The 12,371-nt window shown below is 41.1% G+C and overlaps 2 long non-coding RNA genes across 4 annotated transcripts in view; one reads left to right on the top strand and one right to left on the bottom strand.

Moving 5' to 3' along the window:
- LOC140609888 (uncharacterized) overlaps window positions 1-12,371 on the bottom strand; it is a 51,486-nt gene that overhangs the window by 25,675 nt on the left and 13,440 nt on the right. For 2 of the 3 annotated variants that reach the window (XR_012011602.1, XR_012011601.1), the window contains exon 4: window positions 10,865-11,001. This is a non-coding gene — a long non-coding RNA (uncharacterized lncRNA). Of the gene's footprint in view, window positions 1-5,789; window positions 6,236-10,864; window positions 11,002-12,371 lie in introns of those variants that run through there. The other variant, XR_012011603.1, reaches the window with a different exon arrangement.
- LOC140611261 (uncharacterized) lies at window positions 309-1,884 on the top strand. Its single transcript, XR_012012540.1, has 2 exons — window positions 309-748; window positions 1,730-1,884. It is a non-coding gene; the product is annotated as an uncharacterized lncRNA (long non-coding RNA).

Genomic DNA, 12,371 nt, shown 5'->3' with positions numbered 1-12,371 from the left:
CAGCCTGCGTGGATCCTGCTTTTCCTTTTGCCTGTGTCTCTGCCTCTCTTTCTCTCTATGTCTGTCATGAATAAATAAATAAAACCTTAAAAAAAAAAACTAAAATAATTTCCTTGGGGCTCCTGCGGGCGCAGGCAGTTAAGTATCTGTCTTTGGCACAGGTCATGATCTCCACTTCCTGGGATTGAGCCCTGCATTGAGTTTCCTGCTTAGCAGGGAACCTGCTTCTTTCTCTCTCTCTCTCCCTCTGCCCCTCCCCACTGTTTGTTCTCTCTCTCTCTCTCAAATAAATAAAGTCTTTAAAAATATATTAAAAAATAAAATCATTTCTTTGCTTGGGATGCTAATCCCAAGGAGATGGAATGGATTCTGACCCTCTTTGCATCTTTGCATGTACCGCAGAGTTTAAGGATTCTTAGGTTAACTTTGTGACTCAACAATGACATCAAGGACCCAAGAAATTCCATCCTTCTCCTCTTCAATCCAACTGTAATATTCTTCATCATAGTCATAACCTGGCTGAAGAAGACATGGTGCTGCCTGGAGAAGAAGAAGACATTTCTTTCCATGCATCCCTTGCTATCATAGTGGGGAACCTTTCCCAGAATCCCTTGCAGACTTTCCCTCAAGTCCCATTGGCCAGAACCTGCCTATAAACTATCCATGAGAGAAGCAGGAAAAGTGAATCTGGACATTTTCCAGTCTCTATACTGGGCAGTGAACTTTTGCAATGGTGAAGGAAGAACAGGTAGGAGGAGGAAATGACTTTTTAGTAGGCAACATTTCCAAACATTTCTGTGAGTGTGAACTTGGAGAAAAGATATTTTGTCATTAATTCAGTCTACCATATTGGCTGAACTAAGTATTACTGAATATGGTATTATTTTTACGATAAAATAGTACTAATTTATTTTTTAAAAATCTGTCCCAAGAATCCAAGCTATTTTATTTTTTTTAAATGTGTAGTTTTTTTTTTTTTTTAATTTATTTATTTATCCATGTGCAACACAGAGACAGAGACACAGGCAGAGGGAGAAGCAGGCTCCATGCAGGGAGCCTGATGTGGGACTCGATCCCGTGTCTCCAGGATCACGCCCCAGGCTGCAGGCGGCGCCAAACCGCTGCGCCACCGGGGCCGCCCAAATCCAAACTATTTTAACTAACATCCTAGCCATCACCTCTAGCAAGAACCAAATCTATCTAAGCCCAACTTATTTGAATGTTATTTTGTGCAATAAGGAAAAAACAAAATATTGGGGCTTTATAATACATTATTACCTTTAATCCTTTCAATGACCCAATGAGATGGGTGCCAATATCCCCATTTTACAGATACACAGATACTTCTGTTATTGCTGATCTGACACTCAGTCCTGGAACTGTTTTCATCCTATAATCCTACACATCCACTCTCATGACTCAGGGCAAGCTCGTCCACATCTCTAAAGAAAAGACAAGCACATCCTAATGGTTTTCAGTAGCTTGTGCCACTGCTTACACTCAAGACAGACACTGTTTCCAACTGTGGGGAGGATCTGAATGGTGGAATCGCTTACATAATAGAAGAGACAAATCAGTTTGTCAGAGCCTTCCCCTCAGATAGTATGAATCCAGTGGATTCTTGTACAACAAAGCATTTAATGATATTTAATTAAATTTTTAAAAACTAATTTCAGGGGCACCTGAGTGGCTCAGTTGGTTGAGTATTTGACTCTTGATCTCAACTCAGGTCGTGATCTCCAAGTGAACTGGAGCCTCATGTTGTGGGATTGAACCCTGCATCCTGCACGGAGTCTACTTGTCCCTCTCCCTCTTCCCCTCCTCCTGCTCACTTGCTCTCTCCCTCTCAAATAAGTAAATAAATAAAATCCTTAAAAAAACTAATTCCAAATTTCTCTAAATAATTTTGATTGTAAAATTTAACATTCACTTAGTGTAATTATATTTTGCCTTTTCATTTTAACAATTTTGCATATTTAGAAGAAAAATAACTTGATAAAATATGAATTAAAAATTTTTAATTATAATATTTTACATTTGCTTAAATTACATTTTGGATGAAAATATATTCAAATTCACATATTTTGAATAAATCTTTAACCCTATGATAGGATTACTGTCAATAGGACACATTATGTGAAAAACCTGACTTAAAAGTAATTAGTGATATTTCTGAAAGGACCGCAAGAAAAAGAAATTACTAGAATAAATACAAAATTATAGGGCAGCTCGGGTGGCTCAGCAGTTTAGTGCCGCCTTCAGCCCAGGGCGTGGTCCTGGGAACCTGGGATTAAGTCCCACACCAGGCTCCCTGCATGGAGACTGCTTCTCCCTCTGCCTGTGTCTCTGCCTCTCTCTGTCTCTGTGTCTTTCATGAATAAATAAATAAAATCTAAAAAAAATAAAACAAAACACACACACACAGTTATTTATAAATGATGTATCATTTTATTATTCTTCAAAACATCAAAAGTCTATAAACAACACACACAACTCACAATGATTAAGCTCAGTCATCTTGAGTATTTTGTTGACTTTCAGTCTTACAAACTGGCTTTACACATATTTTTCAATTTTGACATTATGAAGGGATAGTGTCAAGGTAGGAGGATAGAACATGTTTTATTAAAGTTTCTTTACCTGATTTAACTGTTAAATATTTAAACACATGGTATAGGGGCCTCTTGTTCCAGGTTCTGCACATGTTCTGGGTAAAGCTTTTAGCTCGTTTCTCAGCTTTTGTCCCCACTCCAAATCCATTCTCCACATGGAAGCCATGGAAGCCAGACAGTAATTGTTCCAAACAGGTATAGTTCAGGTCACTCCCCTACTGGAAACTCTCTAGCAGCTCCTTGTTGTCCTTTAAAGAAAGTCTGAATTCCCAACAGAAGCCTGCAAGCCCACCCCTTCACGACCTGACTCTTGCTCACCTTTCCTGCCATTAATCTGCCCTTCTCACTCTCAGTTTTGCCTCTCCAAATTCTGAAAGCATCCCTTCTCCTTCTCAAATACACCAAGTTCATCCCTGCCTCGGTATCTTTTCTCTTGCAGAATGCTCTTCGCAGATCTTCATACAGCTAATTCTTTCTCATTATTTAGGTCTCAGTTCAAAAGTTGTCTCCTTCAGGGGCACCCAGCTGGTTTAGTTGGTGGAGCATGTGACTCTTGATCTCAGAATTTGAGTTCAAGCCCCATGTTGGCCATGGAACCTACTTTATAAATAAATATATACATACATACATATATACATACATACATACATAAAGTTGCCTCCTTCAAAAGTCTTTGCTTTTTTTCTTCCCACATCTACTGAGCAATTACTGCATGCCTGGCACTTTACTAAGTGCTCTATATCTGTTAACCCATTTAATTCTCCCAACAACCCTATAAGGCAGCTGCTTTATGACCTCAGAGAGTTTAAGTGATTTGCTCAAGTCACACAGCTGAGAAGTGGTAGTGCTGGGATTTGAAACCAGGCTCCAGAGCCCCATTCTTAATCTTGGGCTGTTACTGTTCTGGTCACCCAAAATAAGATAACGCCCTCCCTGTCCTAGTCATTGTCACATGACCCTGTCTTATTTCTTCATTTTGTCACTCTCTAAAACTAATTTGTTTGTCATGTGTTTCTTTGTGAAGATTGGGACTTTTATCATCCTTGCTTAGCACAATAACAGCAGAGCTGAGACTGGACCTGGCACACAGTAATAACTTGTATATATTTATTAAATAGGTTAATAAACAATTGAATGGGGATCCCTGGGTGGCGCAGTGGTTTGGCGCCTGCCTTTGGCCCAGGGCGCGATCCTGGAGACCCGGGATCGAGTCCCACGTCGGGCTCCCAGTGCATGGGGCCTGCCTCTCCCTCTGCTTGTGTCTGCCTCTCCCTCTCTCTGTGTGACTATCATAAATAAAATTTAAAAAAATTTTTTTAAAATAAATAAACAATTGAATGTAGCTTCTAAAAACAATACAAAACAAAAACTAGTCATTTTTTAAAATCTTGATTAGTTCAACATGTATTCTGAAGTTTTATTTATTTTTTTCAAAGATTTATTTATTCTAGAGAGAAAGAAAGCTTGTGTGCAAGTGGGGGGAGGAGCAGAGGAAGAGAATCTCCAAGCAGATTCCCTGCTGAGTGGGGATTCCCCATGCAGGGCTCAGTCCCATGACCAATGAGATCATGACCTGAGCTGAAACCAAGAGTCTGATGCTCAACTAAGCCACCTAGGTGCCCCATTGTATGCTAAAGTTTTAATGGATAAAATTATATCATGCCTAAGATTTCCTTTAAAATGCTCCAGGGGGATCCCTGGGTGGCGCAGCAGTTTGGCGCCTGCCTTTGGCCCAGGGTGCGATCCTGGAGACCCGGGATCGAATCCCACATCGGGCTCCCAGTGCATGGGGCCTGCTTCTCCCTCTGCCTGTGTCTCTGCCTCTCTCTCTCTCTCTGTGACTATCATAAATAAATAAATAAAAATTAAAAAATAAAAATAAAAAAAATAAAATGCTCCAGGAAAACAGAAGTGTAGTAATGGAGGAAATAAGATTGGTAAAATATTGACCATTGTTGAGACAGGGTGAAAGAGCCACTGGGGCCATGATACTACTCTCTCTACTTTCATATGTTTCAAAAGCTCTTTAATAAAAACTCTTTTGTAAAAGCGAGTTCATTATCCTTAGGACAACATAAACCCCAACTTTCAGGTCACAAGAACTTGGTTGGTGTCTTCTGGTAAGAAAAAGGAAAAAAACTAGATGTACTCAGTTTCTCCTGTCATGACGCCAAATGTTAGGGGATTCCAAGGGAGGCAATAACTAAACTCTTAAAGAAAGAAGAAAGTTTGTTACAGGCAAGATGACAGTGGATTGGGGTTCTGACTGATGAGTAGGAGTTCATCGAGCAATCAAGCATTCTAGTAGAGAGCACAGTCCATCCAAAAGCACATTAATATGTGCTTAACATATTAATTGAAGTAGGAGACTTTCAGGGGCACCTGGGTGGTTCAGTTGGTAGAGCCTCTGATTCTTGGTTTGGGCTCAGGTCATGCATGATCTCATGGGTGGTGGGATCAAGCCCTGCATGGAGATCCCCACTCAGCAGAGAGTCTGAGCTAATAGCTCATTCTTAGACTGTAATAGCTAATAGACTGTATTAGCTAATACAGCTAATATTATGCTATGTCTTAACTGGATTAAAATTAAAACTTAAAAATGATTAAAAAAATAAAAAGGAATTGATTTGATCAATTTGGAGATTCTCTCCTTCTGCCCCTCCCCCGAATTGCATACAAGCTTTCTCTCTCTCATTAGAATAAATAAATAAATCTTTAAAAAAATAAATAGGGATCCCTGGGTGGCGCAGCGGTTTAGCGCCTGCCTTTGGCCCAGGGCGTGATCCTGGAGACCCAGGATCAAATCCCACATCGGGCTCCCAGTGCATGGAGCCTGCTTCTCCCTCTGCCTATGTCTCTGCCTCTCTCTCTCACTGTGTGCCTATCATAAATAAATAATATAAAAAAAAAAATTAAAAAAAAAATAAAAAAAAATAAAAAATAAAATAAAAAAATAAATAAAGGGCAGCCCGAGTGGCTCAGCAGTTTAGCACCGCCTTCAGCCCAGGGCCTGATCCTGGAGACCCAGGATCGAGTCCCACGTCAGGCTCCCCGCATGGAGCCTGCTTCTCCCTCTGCCTGTGTCTCTGCCTCTCTCTCTCATAAACAAATAAATTAAAAAATTTTTTTTAAATAAATAAATAAATAAATAAATAAATAAATAAAACTTCAGCAGGAAGTCTGCTTGGAGGAGGTTCTCTCCCTCTGCCTCGTCCCCCACTCACTCTCGTGTGCTCTCTCTCTCTAGAACAAATAAATGAATCTGCTAAAAAAAAAAAAAAGTAATATACTTTCTGCTGAACTGGGTTAAATATTAGGGAAAATTTATTATATCTCATTACAAGACGATGAGAGGTCCATGGTTCCCGGGTTTAAGTCAGTGACTGTGTAATAACATCAAGGACCCAGATTCTTTTCATGTCTTTAATCTGCTCTCTGAGGCAGCATTGACCTCAGGCCAGCTGCTCACATGGCTATAGACTAGTTGCTGCAGTTCCAGGCATGACAACTTGCATGTGAAGAAGAAATGGCATCTCTTTCTACCAACAAGGAAACTTCTATAGAAGCTCGCAGCAGACTTCCTGTAACTTTCCATTCTCCAGGAATGTGTCACCTGCCCAAATCTGAATCATAAGTGAGAGAACAGGGCCATCATGACTAGCTTAGAATGATCTTAATCCAGCTTTGGTGCTGGACATAGACACTGCCTCCCTTATAGCACACAGCTTGTCAAAAGGCAGGGGCTACATTGGGAAGAGGCTTGATGGCAGGCAAAGAAGTCATGTCTTTATCTAAAAACAGTGGGGAACGATTACATTTTTATTTTTTTAAGATTTTATTTATTTATTTGAGAAAGACACTGTGCAGAGAGAGAGAGAGAGAAGACAAGAGAGCAAGCACGAGCTGGGGGCGGGGGGCAGTGAAGGGCAGAGGGAGAGGGAGAAGCAGACTCCCCACTGAGCAGGGAGCCAAACATGGGACTTGATCCCAAGACCTCAGAATCATGACATGAGCTAAAGGCAGATTCTTAACCAATTGAGCACCCAGGTGCCCCTCCAGTAAGTTTTAAAATAGGAATTGATTTTATTATCTACAATAGCCAAGATATGGAAGCAGTCCAAGTGTCCACCAATTGATGAATGGATACAGAAGATATGGTGTGTGTGTGTGTGTGTGTGTGTGTGTATATAATGGAATATTACTCATCCATAAAAAAGAATGAAGTCTTGCCATTTGCAATGACGTGGATGGAGCTAGAGAGTATAATGCTAAGTGAAATAAATCAGAGAAAGACAAATATCATATGATTTCACTCATATGTGGAATTTAAGAAATAAAACAAGGGAAGGGAAAAATTGAGAGAAAGACAAATCAAGAAATAGACTCATCATTATAGGGAACAAACTGATGGTTGCCAGGAGTGAGGTGGGGGGGGATGGGTTAAACAGATGATGGGGACTAAGGGGTGCACTTATCGCGATGAGCACCAGGTATTGTATGGCAGTGTTGAATCACTATACCGTACACCTGAAGCTAATATTACGCTGTATTTTAACTGGACTAAAATTAAAACTTTCAAGAGGTCCTGTCAAGGCCTTTCTAAGTAATTATTTTACTCAACCTCTTGGCTAGGGAATGATAATAGTTTCCTGTCACTAGTCTCAGGCACTACTTAGTCCCTCATATTTTCCTCACACCATTCCCACATCTTTGTAACTAATCCTTTTACTAGACTTTTATCATAAATTTACCCAAATTTGAAGTTCTATCCACTTTCTGTTGGGATACAAAAGTGACAAAAGACCATGCTTTCAAGAATCTCTTGGACAATCTGTAGAGAAGGTGAGGGGACTTCTTAGTCATTTGCTTCCTTCATCACGCAGCAGACAGACCAGACAAGCTGTCACCCAAAGGACACAGTACTACTGGCTGGCTGCAGCATTCTCTTCCCACAAAGTAGTTTCTCTAACTCTCCACAAGGAATAGAAACAAAAGCATGAAATACCCTTCAGTATTTACCTGTTCCTCTATATCACTAAAATTTTCGTTTGATTGCTTCTTAATAATGTTTCTGTTAGAGGATAGAGGAAGCTTGCCCCAAAGGAGAAAGGAAAGTGCTAACTGGATGTCACCCCTGTCACTCATGTTGGGATATAAGAGAAAGCAGCCACTTCAAAGGGAAGAAGCAGGGAGTTGGTGCAGTTTAGAGTATAGTGAGGAAGAATTTTTCTGTCTCAACATCCTATAAAGTGTTGAAACTGTGCCCCCCAAAAATATGTTGGAGTCCTAACCCCCAGCACCTCAGAAGGTGACTTTATTTAGAAATAAGGTTGTTACAGAAGTAATCAAGTTAAAATCATGAGATCACTGAAACATGAAACTCCTAAAAGAAAATATAGGCAGTAAGCTCCTCAACATCTGTCTTGGCAAGGATTTTGTTGGATGTGGCAACAAAAGCAAAAGTAAACAAGTAGGACTGTATCAAACTAAAAAGCTTCTGCACAGCAAAGAAACCATCAACAAAGTGAAACGGCAACCTATGGAATGGGATAAAATATTTGCAAATCATATATCTGATTAATATATAAAATATATAAAGCAAATCTTTTAAAAAAATCTTCCAAAAATCTTTTAAAAAATAAAATATGTAAAGCATTCACACAACTTGATAGCAAATAACCAAGCAAACCAATTAAAAAATGGGTAGAAAATCTGAATAGACTTCTTTTTTCAAAGAAGACATACAAATGCAGGGAGCCTGCTTCTCCCTCTGCCTATGTCTCTGCCTCTCTCTCTCTGTCTCTCATGAATAAATAAATAAAATCTTAGAAAAAAAAGAAGACATACAAATGGCCAACTGGTCCATGAAAGGTGTTCAACATCACTAATCACCAGGGAAATGCAAATCAAAATTACAAAGAGATATCACCTCACACCAGTCAGAACAGCTAGTTTCAAAAAAAGGAAATAACAAGTGTTGGCAAAGATGTGGAGGAAAGAGAACCCTCATGCACTGTTGGTGGGAATATAAACACCTTTTCATCCATAAACATAAAATCTCTCTCCTTTAATTTGAGACTTCCTTAATTTTCTCAGCAAGATATTTGTTGTTTCTAATGTTGGCAGATTTTCTTGGGGCTCTTTCTCCAAGGCTTTCTTCTCCCTGGTACTCAGCCACCCTAAATCCTAGCCACTTGATAGCCTCAAGCCCCAACCTTTGTTTTCTCTACCTATTCTATGCTTGGGTTCTATCCCATGCCTTGCAGTTTGAAAAGTGTCCTCAGGGAGAGAATCACTGGGAATGTGGGGCTCACCTTGTCAGCTTCTCTCCTCAAGAATCACTGCCTACATTAGCCACTGTTCACTGCTGCAGTTTATACGTCGCCTAGTTTGTACAGTTAGGAATGGTGAGAAGCTAAGACTGACACCAGCTACTCCATCACAGATGAACCAGAACTTCAAAATAAGGGTTTTGAAATGTTGGTGTAGCAGCAACGGTCAGCGCACCGCCCATATCCCATATGCACTCATTCCTATTCATGCCAACAGCTTCCTTCTGAAAGCTCAGGGGCTTCCTCTGGATACAGAAACATGCCAGTGTCTGATCAGAAGGCTGATGTGCCAGGGAGTTAGAGCCCCTGGAAGCATCTATCATCCAATCCTGTCATGGTCTTCCAGAGGTCCCCAGAAGAATCGAGCCTGTTTCCCACAGCAACCATTTGCTCATTAATGCATCCTGAAATGGCACTCTTTTATTTCATTTCTTCACTCCTCTATAGGTTCTTTTAGGGATCACTTCCTCATTCAACTACTTGCACTCAAACCCGTGTCTCATGGACTACTTCTGAGAAAACCAAAACTACTGTAGTTGGTCCCAGAAATAGGCCCTGGGAAACAGATCTTCAGGATAGTGTTAGCAAATTGTATGACAACGAATACCCCATTGTTGATGTGACAGGATGCTTTGTCATGCTGTAGCACCACAATTATACTTGTCTATTATGAATTGAGATGGAATGCTAGTGGAAGGTAGTGCACTAGCCTAGACAATACCTCTGGTACTTGAAAGATACAAAGGCAGTTGTAATAATAAGGACTGAGCTATCATTTGGCCGTTATTCATTTCTAAAGAAGCTCTGAAGAAAGAAAATAAGCTCAAGCCATATAAGTTTTGATATATATAAAAAGCCAGAGGGCCTTCCTGGCAGTACCTAAAAAGGCCCCTATTTTCTTTTTTTCTTTAAAGATTTTATTTATTTGAGAGAGAGAGTAAACGAGAGAGAAAGAGAGAGCCTGAGTGGGGGGAGGAGCAGAGAAAGAGGAAGAAAAACAGACTCCCTGTTGAACAGGGAGCCCGAAGCAGGGCTCAGTCCTAGGACTCTGGGACCATGACCTGAGGTGAAGGCAGATGCTTAACTGACTGAGCCACCCAGGTGCCCCAAGACCCATATTTTCTATAGTGAGAGGCCAGACTCTGCTCAAAACCAGACCCACTGGGCAGCCCGGGTGGCTCAGCGGTTTAGCACCACCTTCAGCCCAGGGCCTAATCCTGGAGACCCGGGATTGAGTCCCATGTCAGTATCCCTACATGGAGCCTGCTTCTCCCTCTGCCTGTGTCTCTGCCTCTCTCTGTGTATCTCTCATGAATAAATAAATAAAATCTTAAAAAAAAAAAAAAAAAAAACAAAAACAGGCCCACAATTTGGTTAGGGTTACAGTTAAAAAGAAGTTAAATTCTTATCTCTTCATGTTGAGATGTAGACATTTAGGTAGATTCACACTATGGTCCATCTGTGTCCCTCCAAAATTTACATCTTGAAATCCTAACCCACCATATGCTCGTATTAGGAGTTCGGCCTTTGGGAGGTAATTAGATCATGAGAGCAGAACCCTTATAAATGGGATTAGTGCCCTTATATCTAGAGAGCTCCTTTGCCCCTTTTGCCATGTGAGGACACAGAGAAAAGACAGCCATCTGTTAACCAGGGAGCAGGTTCTCACCAGAAATTGAATATTCTAGCACCTTGATCTTGGGCTTCCCAGCCTCCAGAAATGTGTGAAATAAATTTCTTTTGTTTATAAACTACGCAATCTATGGTAGTTTTGCTATAGCAGCCCAAAGAGACTAAGTGCGCTAGAGAATCTTAAGTTTCAAACTCTCTGGAAACTTCTAAGTCAGCAGTGCTCTCCACAAACCCCTGTTTATCCTAGAGAGAAGCTTCCACTGCCTGGAGACTGTAAAAAGGACTCACCTGAGGTAGACTCCCATAAAATGATCCTTGTCCTCCTCCCACTCTGTCCCCTCATTGCTTCTCTCATCACTGCTTCTCAACCAGTAACTGTAGGGGTCTAGTCTCAGCATGGCCTGAGCAGGGTAGTGTCGCCTGTGCTTTGGGAGGAAAAAGGATTATTTACAAAAGAGCTATAGGTCTTGGCTAACATATACCAGCAGCAACTGGGAAAACATGTCTGAGAATGGATCTTGAGGTTTCTAAACCAGGAAAAGATGACTATTAATATAGGAAAGAGATTATAGGTAGGAGGGCACTCTCCCATGACTCAGGATTCAACATCCTAAAGCCCATCCCACTCATTCCATGGGATCCAGAGAGCACCATCAACCGTTAATGAGCCTAACTACGATGACTCCCCTCCCCTTCTAGCACATAAGCCTCCCGAGTTCACCTCTTATGGGAGCACTGAGTGACTATCTTCACAGGTTAGTACTTCCCTGCCTGACCTATAAATACATTTGGCACTTGTTTTGTTGATCACTTTAATGAATTCTGTTTTCCACCAATAGCTGCCTCTATAAAACTTGACCACCATTCCCCTAACCACCTGTTCAGGGCAGCTGGTGGCCTAACCAACTTTCTGAGTTGTGTTTTTGTTTTTTTTTTTTTTAATGAAAAAAATAATGGAAGGATGAGTTGTGAGGGAGGAACACAAAATGAATTTGTAGGGATGAGTTGAGTGAAGAGTAATCAAAATAGACATTGGCCTAGAAAAAGTGAATGGAACTCCCAGCACCTGTCAGGAAAGAGCACATCCCCATCTGAGCTAAGATAATTGAGATTCAGATGAATCTGGGTATGTTTGGAATAGTCCTGTGCCTAGAAAACCCAATACCCTGGCTTGTTTTTTTTTTTTTTTTTTTTTTACTACAGTAGTACTATTTTCATCCCACTAAATTCTGAATGAGACAGGCAACCTCCAGTAGGGGTGTTATTGGCCTCTGGTTAATGTCAGTGTATATCAGAGGCACCCTGAGAGCCTGGTAAAGTGCAGGCTCTTGGGCCCCACCCCCAGGGCTCTGATTAGCTGCCTGGGGGTGGAGTTCAGAAATCTGCAATTTTTTTAAAAAGATTTTACTTATTTATTTGACAGAGAGAGAGAGAGGAGAAAGAGAGAGAGAGAGAGCACAAGCTAGGGGGAGCAGCAGAAGGAGAGAGAGAAGCAGGCTGCCCACCAAGCAGGGAGCCTGATGCAGGGCTTGATCCAAGGACCCTGGGATCATGACCTGAGTCAAAGACAGATGCTCAACTAACTGAGCCATCCAGGCAACCCCACAATTTTTAAGTAGTCTCCATGCCCAGTGTGGAGCCCAATGCAGAGCTTGAACTCACAACCATGAGATAAAGACCTGAGCTGAGATTAAGATTCAGTCACTTAGCCAATTGAGCCACCCAAGTGTGCCTGGGAATCTTCAATTTAAACAAACTTTCCAATCAATCTAATACAAGCATCCGTGTTTCAGAG

Source organism: Canis lupus, chromosome 19 (genome assembly GCF_048164855.1).
Source record: "Canis lupus baileyi chromosome 19, mCanLup2.hap1, whole genome shotgun sequence".
Classification (NCBI taxonomy): domain Eukaryota; kingdom Metazoa; phylum Chordata; class Mammalia; order Carnivora; family Canidae; genus Canis; species Canis lupus.
The sequence above is the reverse complement of the archived record's forward strand: the minus strand, read 5'-3'. Positions and strand labels throughout refer to the sequence as shown.